This window comes from Diadema antillarum, unplaced genomic scaffold (assembly GCF_040938485.1).
Source record: "Diadema antillarum isolate AM-2024a unplaced genomic scaffold, OU_Dant_1.0 seq00000472_RagTag, whole genome shotgun sequence".
In the NCBI taxonomy this organism is placed as follows: Eukaryota; Metazoa; Echinodermata; class Echinoidea; order Diadematoida; family Diadematidae; genus Diadema; species Diadema antillarum.
In genome coordinates, this window is record NW_027271440.1 from 985,694 (window position 1) to 999,876 (window position 14,183).

A 14,183-nucleotide genomic window follows, 5' to 3' on the forward strand; every position below is an offset into this window, starting at 1 on the left:
GTACGAGCGAGTGAGCCGAAATGTTTCTATTTCCGCGTCATCATTACGTTTTGTTCTTATCTTTTTTGATTTCTTTTTTGCGCCCCCCCCCCATTATGTTCGAAACCGCTGGTGTCCTCTCTTGATCCAATCGGCGATCGCTTCAGAATTAACGAATGAAATTGCAGCCGCTGGTCCGTGAAACATTTTTTCCTGCTTAATATAAAATGACATGTGTGAACACAATAGACATTGTCATTTTGTGCGCGTCATCGTCACGTTTTGCTCTTTCTTTTTTGAATTTTTTTGCGCCCCCCATAATACAACGTGTATATTCGAAACCGTTGGCGTCCTCTCTTGATCCAATCGGCGATCGCTTCAGAACGAATGAAATTGCAGCCGCTGCTCCGTGTAACATTTTTCCTGCTTAATATAAAATGACATGTGTGAACACAACAGACATTGTCATTTTGTGCGCGTCATCGTCACGTTTTGTTCTTATCTTCTTCTTTTTCTTTCTTTTTTTAGTAATTTTGGCGAACGAGCGCAGCGAGCGAGCCGAAAATTTTTGCATTTCAGCTTACAAGACATTGAATTGTTGTCATTTTTTGCTTATTTAATCTTACAATTATTCTAATCAAGATATAGTGACGGCCTTATAGATAACGATTTATAGGCCTACCAACAAACTGTGGACTTGAAAAAAATACTCTAAATTGTACGAGCGAGTGAGCCGAAATTTGCATTTTTTTTTGGCGCCCCACTCCCCCCCCCCCCCCGTATGTTCGTAACCGTTGACGCCTTCTTTTGATCCAATTGGCGATCGCTTTAGAACGAAAGAAATTGCAGCCGCTGCTCCGTGAAACATTTTGCCTGCTAAATATGAAATGACATGTGTGAACACAATAGACATCGTCATTTTGTCCCCGTCATCATCACGTTTTGTTCTTACCTTCTTTATTTATTAGTCCATGGGCCAAGAGCCGAAAAATGGGTTGTTGGTACCACCCGAGGTGGCAAAAACTTTTTGGTGTCATTTTGTTTGTCGGACATAGATATGTTTATCAAGCTATGATAGCATTTCCAAATGAGTAGCTTAGTCATAATAAATGAATTTTTAACCAATTTGGTCTCGTTTTTATATCTCTATACTTCTGAATCGAAACTAACCGCTATACAAATACGAGCACTGCCTTCAGCATGTCCACAGGTGTTCTGTTGTAAACGCGGTGCGCTTAGTCTTTATTCAAGGCAGCGAAGGGAATATCCAAAGGGTTATGATGTCCACAGCTGTCACGCGGTGCGCTTAGTCTTTATCTAGAACAATGTACCGTTAATCATATCTAAAGTTCCTAATAAAAGGGATTATCTATACTGTTTTTATACCACCCTCTCAACAAATACATCAGTTTTAAACAAAAATCACCCTGTTCATTTACAACATTATTAATTATAATGTATTGTAGTGTATACCGGTACATTGTTTTTGCATAATCTTTCATTGTTGGATGGAAATAAAGCGACATTGGCGTGGTATTACCGTTTTCACCATAGCGTTTTCACCGGAAAATGATAAATAATTGAAAAATACGCTAGAATTCACTAGAAATTGCTTTTTTGTTGTTGTTGTTTTTAGATAAAGGGATATACACTGTATTATAAGCTTTGGATATTCCCTTCGCAGTCTTGAATATTAGACTAAGTGCTGTGGACATCATAACCCTTGGATATTCCCTTTGCTGCCTTGAATAAAGACTAAGCGCACCGCGTTTACAACAGAACACCTGTGAACATACAGAAGACAGTGCTCTTCTTTGTATAGCGGTTGGTCTCGATTCAGAAGTACAGGGATATAACAACGAGACCAAATTGATTTAAAATTCATTTACTAAGCTAATCATTTGGAAATGCTATCATAGTTTGATAAGCATATCTATAGCCGACAAACAAAACGACACCAAAAAGGTACTGCCACCTCAGATAGTACCAATATCTGGCCTGGCCCATGGACTATTATATAAATTTTGGCGAGCGAACGCAGCGGGCGAGCGAACGCAGCGAGCGAGCCGAAAATTTTTGACTTTCAGCTGACAATACATGGAATTCTTGTGTGAACACAATAAACATTGACATTTTGTCCTCGTCATCATCATGTTTTGTTTTTATCTTGTTTGATTTGGTTTTCTGCCGCCCCGCTACCCATTCTCTCCCTCCCCCCTTTTCCGGGCGAGTTTTTTTTTTCTTCTTCTTCTTCTTCTTTTCTTTTTTCTTTTTTCTTCTTCTTCCTCGTTTTTTTCTTTTTCTTCTTCTTTTTTTTCCCTTTTTTTTTCGTTTTTTCCGTTTTTTTTTCCGTTTTTTGCGCCCCCAAGGAGTGGCGCCACTCCCTTACGAAAAAGTCCTGTGGTACTCCTGTGGTAATTACCACAGGACGGTACCACAGGACAATACCACAGGATAGTACCACAGGAAAGTACCATAGGACAGTACCACAGGAATTCCTGTGGTATTTTGGGACGTACCACAGGGCAGTACCACAGGAAAGTATCACAGGACCGGTACCACAGAACAGTACCACAGGACAGTACCACAGGAATTCCTGTGGGCAGTACCACAGGACTAGTATCACAGAACAGTACCACAGGAACTGTCCTGTGGTATTTTGGGACAGTACCACAGGACAGTACCACAGGTCGATCATTACCACACAGCATTACAGGGCAGTACCACACAGCATTACCATGGTACCACAGGAGAGTACCACACAGGATAGATCGAAAACAAAATCTGGGAGAATTTTAGCCACATATCAAGGAATATTCCTGATGGGTGAGTGATGGGTTTCAGGACAAACATGGCCCTACTTTATAACCTGTCCTACTCCTAACATATAACCTCAAACGAGAGTCTAATGGTCAAGTGCCATTCTAGTCCTATAATAGATCTATATAGTCATATCCTATTCCTAGTAGCCATCGACCGTATCAGGACATATATATATGTATATATATATATATATATATATGGCCGTCTATCCGTAAAGCATTAAGGCATGGTTACTAAATAGATTATACTTTATTATCAAGATATGAAATTACACTTTCATAACAATATCTATGATATTGGGAATAACATAACATAATTAGACAATCTTTCATAAAGTTCAAAGTAAGTCCCATCATTAATACTTTGACTTTTTAAGTCATTTATGTATTTTCTAAAATCTAGAGTGCTTTTTATGAATATTCACGAGCTATGTAAAAATTTGTACCGCAGGAGTACCACAGGAGTACCACAGGAGTACCACAGGAGTACCACAGAAGTCCTTATGAAATTTCTCATGCTTTACATCAGCACTTTCACTAAATAGGTAATACTGTAGGAGTATTGGACAGGTTGAGTAACCGCTAATAAAGTGTGGGACCCACACTTTATTACGATCGCTTTGTTTTACTTTGTTTTTGGATGTTTCAGTAATTCCAAGCCTGATTTTCATCAAATAAACTTTGAATTCCTCTTAAAATGGTATGCTCTGTACTATATCATAAGCGTTTTCTTGGTATCTCGCAAAAAGTTAAAAGCCAAATTCTCGTCTCCACCAATACTGTACTATCCCTTTGTGCTTTTTTGTTTATATTTTTGTTATAAATTTCAGTTGATTCTGCCTTACAATTTTCCTGTGTGGTATTCCTGTGTGGTACTGCTGTTTGATGTTCTCCTGATGTGATAGTCCTCTGGTAAAAAATGTTAAGAAAAAAAAAGAATAACCTGTGGTATTTTTCTGTGGTACTTCCTATTGTATATGTGTGGTACTGTGTGGTATTGCTATGGGGCATGACTGTGTGATATTACGCATTTAATTTGCTGTGTGGTACTTCTGTGTGGAACGCCGGCGCCCGGGGCACGTGCCCCCCTTGCCCCCCCCCCCCCCCCCCCTCCGATACGCCACTGCGTGGTGCTGTCCTGTGGTACTGTCCTGCAGTACCATCCTTTACCACACATCAATGCCTGTGCTGACACATTGTTTGTGTTGTATATGTGTGGTACTAACAAGTACCACAACGAGTACCACACGAGCCTGTGACACAGTACCACACAGTTCCTGTGTTAACATATATTTGTGTGGTATACATTGTGTGGTACCGACCAGTACCACAGGGAGTACCATGCACATGAGCCTGTAATACAGTACCACACAGTTCCCGTGGTAACATTGCTTGTGTGTGGTAGGCCTATACATTGTGTGGTACCGACAAGTACCACATGGAATACCACAGGACTTTTTTGTTAGGGAAGTAATGTTGTGACTGTGAAAATGGCCCCAAAAAGAAGGATACAGAAGTCACCACCAAGTATTCCTGATGTCACTACCTTCGACAGTCCTCAAGATTCCCCTAAAAGTGCACTTCCTTCTGATGATCACGTTGACGATGATGTTGGTAGTCCAACATCCTCCATTGCGTCTGGTGCCTCCAACTGGAGTCGAACTTTCACAATTTCCAATTTCTATGCAGAGATTCCCATTTATTATACAGGTTGATTTTTATAGCAGCGGTTTAGAATAATGTTCTCGATATTAAGCACTGCAAGTGCGGTTATTATCTACCATTTATTACTTAATGCCAGAATACGTATAATGAAATGTCATGTAGGGGGCTGTGGCATAGTGGATACGACTCCCGACCACAGAACTCTTACACATAGAAGAATCATACCCATTCACAACCCGCTGAGCTCGGTGTCGCCACCGCGCACCCCGGATGCGACGCCTCAGTGCACACGCCGCCATGTTGCTTAGCGGTACCTCCGCAGCTCCTCGCGAGTACGGTACGGTTAACTCACTGATCGGACAGTATGACAGCCGCTATCTGCTATAGCCCTTGATATTTACTTGAACTTGTAAACTGTCAAACTGGTACTTCTCAATCCAGCGTTGACCACAGATTCATGTACTCATTTATGTTATTTATTTCACACTCTTCCCTGAAAGTTGTCTGTATTGAAACAGGTGTTTTTTCCCCTTTCGGATAGATCTATTTGACTTCGGAGACGTGATCTGCTTTGGTATAAAATAATCTAAGACGCGCGCCTGTCCTTGTCTGTGTCCTGCCATTTTTCTGATACCCCTCTCACCCCTATGTCTTGCATTTTTCCCCCTCCAATGATATTGTAAGAAGATGTGTGTTCGTGCTTTTGATTTTTCTCCCATTAAACAGGTCAAATTAAATTTCCAGTCAGTCCAGTTGTAAAAATCAGTGATTTGTGGATATGATCATGTAATACATCTTCCCCATCTGACACTCGTTCAACATATGAGAAATTTGGAAGACAACATCACCTTAATTATCTATATTCCTGCTGTTATCATTATCATTAGTAGTGTGTAGTACAATGTAGTTACCACTATTGCACATATTGGTATAGGAAGCAATATGCCTATAGGCATGTATACACTGTATATCTGTATACATGAATAAAACAGAAATCGAGTTCATGCTAATCACCAACAATTTATTTCACCACACCAATTTTTGAGCGATTTGCAACAACACTTGAGAAAGAGCGAATCGCTCAAATATTTGTGTGCTGTAAATAAATTGTTGGTGATCAACATGAAATTGGTTTCTGTTTTACTTTCGATATCATGATATTGCTGCACCAACATGTAGACTACCTGGTACTCAATCAATATATATATATATATATATATATATATATATAATTATCTATGTATATATATATATATATATATATATAGGTATTCACACACTCACACACACACATTACAAGCATGAACTCCTTTCAAGATTGTCTTCCACAAAAAACAGAAAGTTAAGTTGGACAGAGTTAATTTTCATGATTTTTTACAATTTATTTGACATTCATCAAGGTCAAAGTTGATTGCTGAGAATCAACCACAGTAAAGTGATATACCATTTGCTTGAAGTACACGTACCATTATCATACCTAATACGGCGGCTATAATCACAGGCATTACATGCGTCAGGAACATATTATGCAAATGATAGGCAAGACCACCAGTGTCGCAAATTTGTGACAACTATTGTAATCACAAAATCAAATGCATATACATCTATAATGGACATGCAATAGGGCAACAACATAAAATTCATGAATAATGAACACTGTCTGGCAAGATTATCTAAGGCAATACATCAATATAGTGCACAATTTCACTTGCCCTTGATAGCTTCAAGCGTGATTCAAAAAGAAAATCCTAATGAGTGTAAAAACACACTATGGTATAGTATGAAAACATATTGTGTTGATCCGCATGCACTATGGCAATATAAATCTACGAATTATGAACACTGAAAAGAACACCAAAGGCATTCCTGGCAACAGTATTAAAGGCAATACATTTGTAAATGTAAGATTTCACTCGTACTTAGCTCAGCATGATTCAAGATTAAATCCTTAGTAATGAGTTTAACAAACACTATCCCATACACTGTGTAGTATGAAAACATAATTTGGTAGCAACATGTAAGCAAAACAAGTATCACAGATATACAACAAATGTTGTATATCACGAAAGCAAATGCCTGTATAATCAACTATCATGCAATATAGCAACAACATAAAATCCATAAAGAATGAACACTGTCGGGCAAGAATATCAAATGCATTCTTGGCATAACAATATCAACTAAAGGCAATACATGAACATCTGTATAATGCAAGATTTCACACGCACCCATTTGCTTCAAACGAAATTCAAGGTGAAATCTAAAGAGTGTGAAAACATACTACACTGCATCTCAAAGTATGTACATGTAGGCAAAACAAGTGTCACAAATAAGACAACTACATGTATTGTATATCATGAAAGCAAATGCATGTACAATCACTTAGCATACAATATGGCAGCAAAATAAAACCATGAATAATGGACACTGGCAAGAATATTAAAAAAAATACCAAAGGCAATACTGTATAATCCAAGATTTCACTTGCACTTGTTCGCTTCAAGCACAATTCAAAATGAAATCCTTATGAGTGTGAAAACATACTATATGGTATAGTACGAAATGTTAACGTGGCAACAATATGTAGGCAAGACAAGTCTCGCAAATACATGTATGACAAATATTGCATATTGCGAAAGCAATGTCCTGGGGTTACTTTAATACTAGAGTACACAGTCAGTCTAGACAATCTAGTATCTAAACGACCATAGTGTTGTCACTGACACTGACACTGGCCCACCACTGGTACTGTGACTCTAACTACCTAGACAAGAATAAATCTACGTGTAAAGTTTACACCTAAGCTCAAATTTACATAAATTTACACTTTTTTCATGTACAAAGCTGTTTGCCCCAACTCACAACGTACAGAGTGTAATATAGCCCCAGGGCCTAAATTAGGCCTAGATCTAATTGATCTTTTTTTATTTTGCATAGTAGTTGGTGGTAAACAGATATGTCGACGGCAAACACAAAATCCAGTGTCTGGGACTACCTTTGCTACTGCGCTCACAAGAAAGCCAACATACGACCGATCCGCCTAATTGTAACGTTACATGGGGAATTACTACTTCTTATTCTCATCATGGCTTGGTGTCAAACTTACCTGTTTCCAAATCCTTTTTTCAAGTGATTTGTGCAGTTTACAGCCGCACAATATGGCATTTGAATGCCTCGCTCAAGGTCTCGGAACGTCAGAAAAACACGGTACAACATGCAGTCACTGTATGTGGATAGCGTCTGCTGGGATTTGCACGCAAAAAAAGTTCCGCTAAGCAAAATGGCGGACGTCACGTGACAATGAGTCGAGCGACGGCGACAAAACGGGTGGCGAGTGATTCTTCTATGTGTAAGAGTTCTGTGCTCCCGACTCCCGAACCGAGGACCCGGGTTCGAATCCCGTCCAGTGCTTACCTCCTTGGACAAGACTTTTTACCCACGATGTCCTTCTCGACCCAGGTGTATAAATGGGTACCTAGCAACGCTAGGGTAATAATAATGGCAGGGTCCTCTGGTATATAGTGGGGGGCGCAAGGGATTTTTGGTTCAAATTTTTCCAAAAGCACCAAAATTTGGCACACATGTAGCCCAAACCATATTATAGAATGGGTAGCGAGAATCCTGCGATCTGATTGGTCGAGAGCTATGTGTTGATTTTTACTGGCCGCACTCTACGTACGCTGAGTCACCGTGGTAAACATGTTATCGCGCACTTGTAGCAAGAGTACGCGTACTTGTAACAAAGGTTTGCGCACTAAGCAAGCGTTCGCGCACTCAGGTTGGCCATGCGTCCAGTAAATACTGATGCATGGCTGGCCGTGCGTCCAGTAAAAACTGATGCATGCTTGTTTACGGCAAGCCAAAAGGAAATGCATCCAGTAATTTTGTCATCGGGTAACACGATAGAAAAATGGGTTTTTGACAAGAAAATTACCCATTCTATAAATCAGATGACGCACATGTCTTTTCGTGCGTCAGTCGGAATATAGTGTGCATGCGGTAACTATGGAATTTAGCCTAAACCCACTCGGCTTCGCCTCGTGGGTTAAGCATTCCATAGTTACCTTATGCACACAATTCCGACTGACGCACTCAGACCTGTGCGTCATTTGTATACTATTTCGATTTTTGATGGGCGCCAAGAAGGGCGCCCTCTGGGGCGACCATATTAGCAAAATCCAATATGGCCACCACATAGGTTTAAAGGCCACTTGCATTTGAAATCATAAAAGGGTTACAATCACTACGAAAGTCAGGTTAAGATGTTTTCTGGGTCAAGGAATTCGAATCTGAAGTTGTTTTTATGGTATGAAGTCAATTTTTCCTTATAAGGTCACCTTAAGGTCATTTAGGGGTCAAGCCATTGTATTCATAAGAGTTTATTTAAAAAAATGTCTTGCCCATGGACAATATTCCAGGAATGCCAGCCTTAGTAATAGAATTGCAGCTGTCGACGGCTGAAAAAAAGGCGTATTTCTTGTGAAGGGCGCCCTCCGGGGCGGCATATTTGCAAAATCCAATATGGCTGCCACCTACGTTTAAAGGCCAGTATAACAATTAAAAACCTTTAAAGTGTTACAATAATTTGAAAAGTCAGCTTTAGAGGTTTTATGGGTCAAGGAATTCGATTCTGAAGTTGTTTTTATGGTCTGATGTCAACTTTTCCTTATAAGATCTGCCTAAAGGTTCTTATAAGGTCTCCCTATGGAATATTATAGTTCATGTCACAATCTTTCCAATAATCATTTTTACATTACAGGCGCTAAGAGGAAAAGTCCTCACCGACTGGTCATATTTGCGGAATTCAATATATTTGCATTTGCTTTAATGGCAGCCAAAAGAGCTAGTTAGAATTATGGGTAATGCCCTTTTACAGAGTTTTCAAGATTTGATAATTGGATTATTATTTTCACCTTCATCTTCGAGGAATGCAATTAAAAACATACATATATGAGAAATAAAATCCTATTGCTACCGAATATATTAATAGTTTAGCAATGGGGGGGGGGGGGCTACTCTCTACATTAACAGCGTCCTTGACGTTGCCACTAAAAACAGAAGTGTTTTTATTTCTCTGTTACAGTTCAGGGATCCTCAATCACAACAGATATTCATAATTCAGATTTAAATTCAATGGAATAATGATTATGAAGATCACTCCTAATCTGGATGAAAAAAGAAAGAAAAATCTGTCGTGTTTAAGAGAGCTTTTAGTACATCAGGTTGGCATCAATTTGCTATTTTCGAACTTGTGTATCAAAGTTCGATTCTAAAGTCCTTATAGGAATTTTTATGTGCCTCCATAGCTAAATACGCCGTTCAGAGAACATGACGGTCCTGGTGACGCCATGTAGGGAACAAGCATATTTCACAAGTGCCACAGTGACACCATTAACAAGGTACAGATTAGATATGCTAAAGTACAACTTTCATGACACCTACTAGGGTCTATTAAGATTCTATTCAAAGTGCTTGGACGCAAATTGGTATGATATCACAAGACTTTATAAGTTGGTATCTCGTTGGTCTGAAGACTATAGGTTGCAACTCTACTCTCCGCAACATCTCTACGACGCACGTCTCCTGGAGACGAGCCCAATCTCCAGGATTCGCAGGAGAATCGAACATTTTGGATTTTTGAAGAGACTTTTCCGTCTTCCAGCTTATCTCCGAGACGTCTCAGCGAAGTCTCCATCACTGTGGCCATGTCGTGGGGACTTGATTTGTCTGCAACATCTTCGAGATGTTCCCGCATCTTGTGGAGACGAAAGCGAGAAGTCGCTGAGAAAAGACGTCTCTGATGATAAGTCCCTGCGACTGCAAAAGCCGTGCCAACATCCCCGTGACTTCCAAGCAAATAAGTTGTCCCTTTGTTTGAAAACGTCTTGGTCGTCGCCCTGGAAATTACATTAGTTGTGACAGCGAAAATAATTTCTTCGAGACGCTGGCATTGCGACAATGTCTCCTCCCGTCAGATAGGCCCTCAATCCCCTCCCCCCTTTAAATTTGCAGCAATATCAAACTACTGACCATGGCTCGTCTGACACCTGCTCTACATTGTGCATTTTCACCTTCATTCATCCATCCATTCATTCATTCATTCGTTTCATTATTTTTTTTTTCATTTCCATGTTTTCCACCTCCAATGCATGCCTTGAAACAGCTGTGGTACAGAAGAATGAAATTTGGTACTGAAGCATTGCGGAGGGTGGCTGATAGTACTAGTAATTGCCATGTACCTGTGAAATCTTTCCTCCAGCTCCACTCCCTGCAGTCAGGGATCACATCATGACCCATGCTGTCATGATTCCAGTAGAAACTCACTTGCAGCAGCACTCATCATCGAAATATTGATACAGCGCCGCTTGAGCAGATAGGGTAGTTTCTGATGATCTGCTCCCACGTTATGACGAGATGATGCCTACCCTCGTTGACGCTGGCTGCCCCATAAACCTTGTTGCTCATCAGTCCTTGCTGGACATGAGCACGATTATTAAAGTAGTTAATGTATCAGTGAGCTCTGGTTTGCTGACCCATGCATGTCACATCAAAGCAAGTCTAAAGTAATGTCGCACCCTGTCAGTGCCTGATGTTGGGTTCTGGAACAGAGGTATGCTGTGCAGGAAAGAGCTGAAAAGGGGTTAAAAAAAGCACACTACGGAAAATGCGATGTTATGCTCATCCGTGCGATTGTATTCTGTTTTCCAAAAATGCTTTCAGAAAACATTATGTCATCCTTTGTAAGGATATCTTTGCGGAGATCGAATCTAAGTTGTTGGAAAATCTAAAGAATTGTGAGATCACAATTCCTGTTGGATATTTCCGTCTCGAATCAGGTGCTCAGGATGAGTTGTCCGTCCCATTTATTCTTGGATATCTGTGCGCTGATGAATGAGGGCAGATCTTTATTTTTCAGTCTTAATTTACAGGAAGCCGCTGTGCTCTTCCAATCATGATTTGAGATTTGAGTGGTGCCATCACCATCTCTTGTCAGAGGACTGCACAGTGTTGCTGCGCAAAAATAAGATTATTTTCTTCAGGATCAGTATCCCATACAATATCAATACATGTAGGTGTTCAGTTTCCCTAGTCATTTGCGCTTTCAGTAAAGAAACGGTTTCGTTTGGTAAAAAGAGAATAAAAAATAGATAAGAAAAAAACTTCAGCTGAATTGTCTGCACCTACTCTGATAAGATACTTCCATTAAAGGACTTTAATGATCAAATTTAGTTTACTGCCCCTAGAAAACTGGTCTGACCTGGATTGAGGAACTCGATTCCCTGAAAGCTTCGGTCATTGCTTCCTTCACTGAAGAAGCAGACGCTGTCTTGCCAAGGGAGAGCAGGCATACACCAATTTCAGCAGGAGGAGAATCATATCGCTTGCCAGCTGGAAAGTTATATGATTGAACATGAAAGGTGACGAGGTGGCTCAGTCGGTAGCATATGGCTTGCGGTCTAGGGACTTGTGTTCCGGCGCGGGTTCGAATCCCACTTATCTCAAGTCTAGCTGAGCAATGGAGTGTGTTGTCATACCGTCCCCTGTAGTAGAGGCACAACACTTTGCACCTCATCACTTGGATATAAAAAGTGGAAGTCCCTTATGTGAAAGAATCACAAAACCCAGACACATGAAAAGATCCCGAATCGGCATTCCGTGATCGGAAAACTCAAGGTGCATACACCGGTAAAGTGGTCCACCCCAAGTACACATACACCACCGGCCAGCTTTACAAACAGACCATCTAGTTGCATACGGGCTATCCAGCTATCTCGTCAGAAGGAAAAATGAAGACAAAATAAGATTAGGTGTGTTTACTACCGTCATTGTCATTGCACCCTGATTCAGCACCTTGGAATAGGATGGCGGCCGTATTTAATCATATATATATATATATATATATATATACTGTATATATATATATATGTCAGATATGAGAAATGAGGAGAAATCGGTGCGTAGCTTTGACATCATTATTCCTCTTACTGTTCCTCTTTTTTGGAAAAGCGCAAGAGTTGAAAAATTGGTCTCCGCCGGGGATCGAACCCGGGTCTTTGGCATGGAACGCCAACGCCTTAACCGCTCGGCCACGGAGACGTCATAGCGATTCAGGCAGACCCAAGCTCGAATACCCGACGGACCAACCTTTCAACTCTTTATGCGCACGTTCCTTTTTGGGGCTGAGAGTTATGAATAACAACCAGCCGCGTGCCCCAGCTGATCTGCAATGAGATTCACGTAGCGGTGAATTGGGATAATGTTTTTGCGAAAGAAGACACCGCTACAACAGCTTTGTGGCTTCTCCTGAATAATTTGCATATGTGAGATATGAGAAATGGGGAGAAATCGGTGCGTTGCTTTGACATCATTATTCCTCTTACTGTTCCTCTTTTTTGGAAAATACTGTATATATATATATATATATATATATATATACATATATATATATACTGTATATATAAATATTGAAACAAGAAAGGGAAAACTGACCAGAAACAAATAATAAATGGCAAAAACTTTGAGCAAAGAAAATGGGTTTTCATTGGGATTCGAACCCGAGATCTCCGGATTACTAGACCGGTGCTCTACCGACTGAGCTATTGAAAGCCCTAGATCGGTGTTCGTCCCAAACCCTTAATTCTCTTTGCTCGTGTTGTCAGAAGCTATAGTGTGTGTATGTGTGCCACACACACACACACACACACACACATTAACCTGACATAGACCCAAAGGAAGTTAATCAACTTTGGAATAAATGCGAGGGATCACCGAAGCGATGAAGCTTTTCATTTTTTTTTTGTAATATATATTGAAACAAGAAAGGGAAAACTGACCAGAAACAAATAATAAATGGCGAAAACTTTGAGCAAAGAAAATGGGTTTTCATCGGGATTCGAACCCGAGACCTCCGGATTACTAAACCGGTGCTCTACCGACTGAGCTATTGAAAGCCCTAGATCGGTGTTCGTCCCAAACCCTTAATTCTCTTTGCTCGTGTGGTCAGAAGCTATAGTGTGTGTATGTGTGCCACACACACACACACACACACACGCACACACACACATTAACCTGACATAGACCCAAAGAAAGTTAATCAACTTTGGAATAAATGCGAGGGATCACCGAAGCGATGAAGCTTTTTATTTTTTTGTAATATATATATTGAAACAAGAAAGGGAAAACTGACCAGAAACAAATAATAAATGGCGAAAACTTTGAGCAAAGAAAGTGGGTTTTCATCGGGATTCGAACCCGAGACCTTCGGATTACTAGACCGGTGCTCTATCGACTGAGCTATTGAAAGCCCTAGATCGGTGTTCGTCCCAAACCCTTAATTCTCTTTGTTCGTGTTGTCAGAAGCTATAGTGTGTGTATGTGTGTAACACACACACACACACACACACACACATTAACCTGACATAGACCCAAAGGAAGTTAATCAACTTTGGAATAAATGCGAGGGATCACCGAAGCGATAAAGCTTTTTATTTTTTTGTAATATATATTGAAACAAGAAAGGGAAAACTGACCAGAAACAAATAATAAATGGCGAAAACTTTGAGCACAGAAAATGGGTTTTCATCGGGATTCGAACCTGAGACCTCCGGATTACTAGACCGGTGCTCTACCGACTGAGCTATTGAAAGCCCTAGATTGGTGTTCGTCCCAAACCCTTAATTCTCTTTGCTCGTGTGGTCAGAAGCTATAGTGTGTGTA

General features: G+C 40.4%; 1 non-coding gene across 1 annotated transcript; it reads right to left on the bottom strand.

The window, feature by feature from the left end:
- Nucleotides 1–12,491: 12,491 nt before the first annotated feature.
- On the bottom strand, nucleotides 12,492–12,563 carry Trnag-ucc (transfer RNA glycine (anticodon UCC)). The gene has a single exon. It is a non-coding gene; the product is annotated as a tRNA-Gly (tRNA).
- Between the last annotated feature and the right edge of the window lie 1,620 nt (nucleotides 12,564–14,183).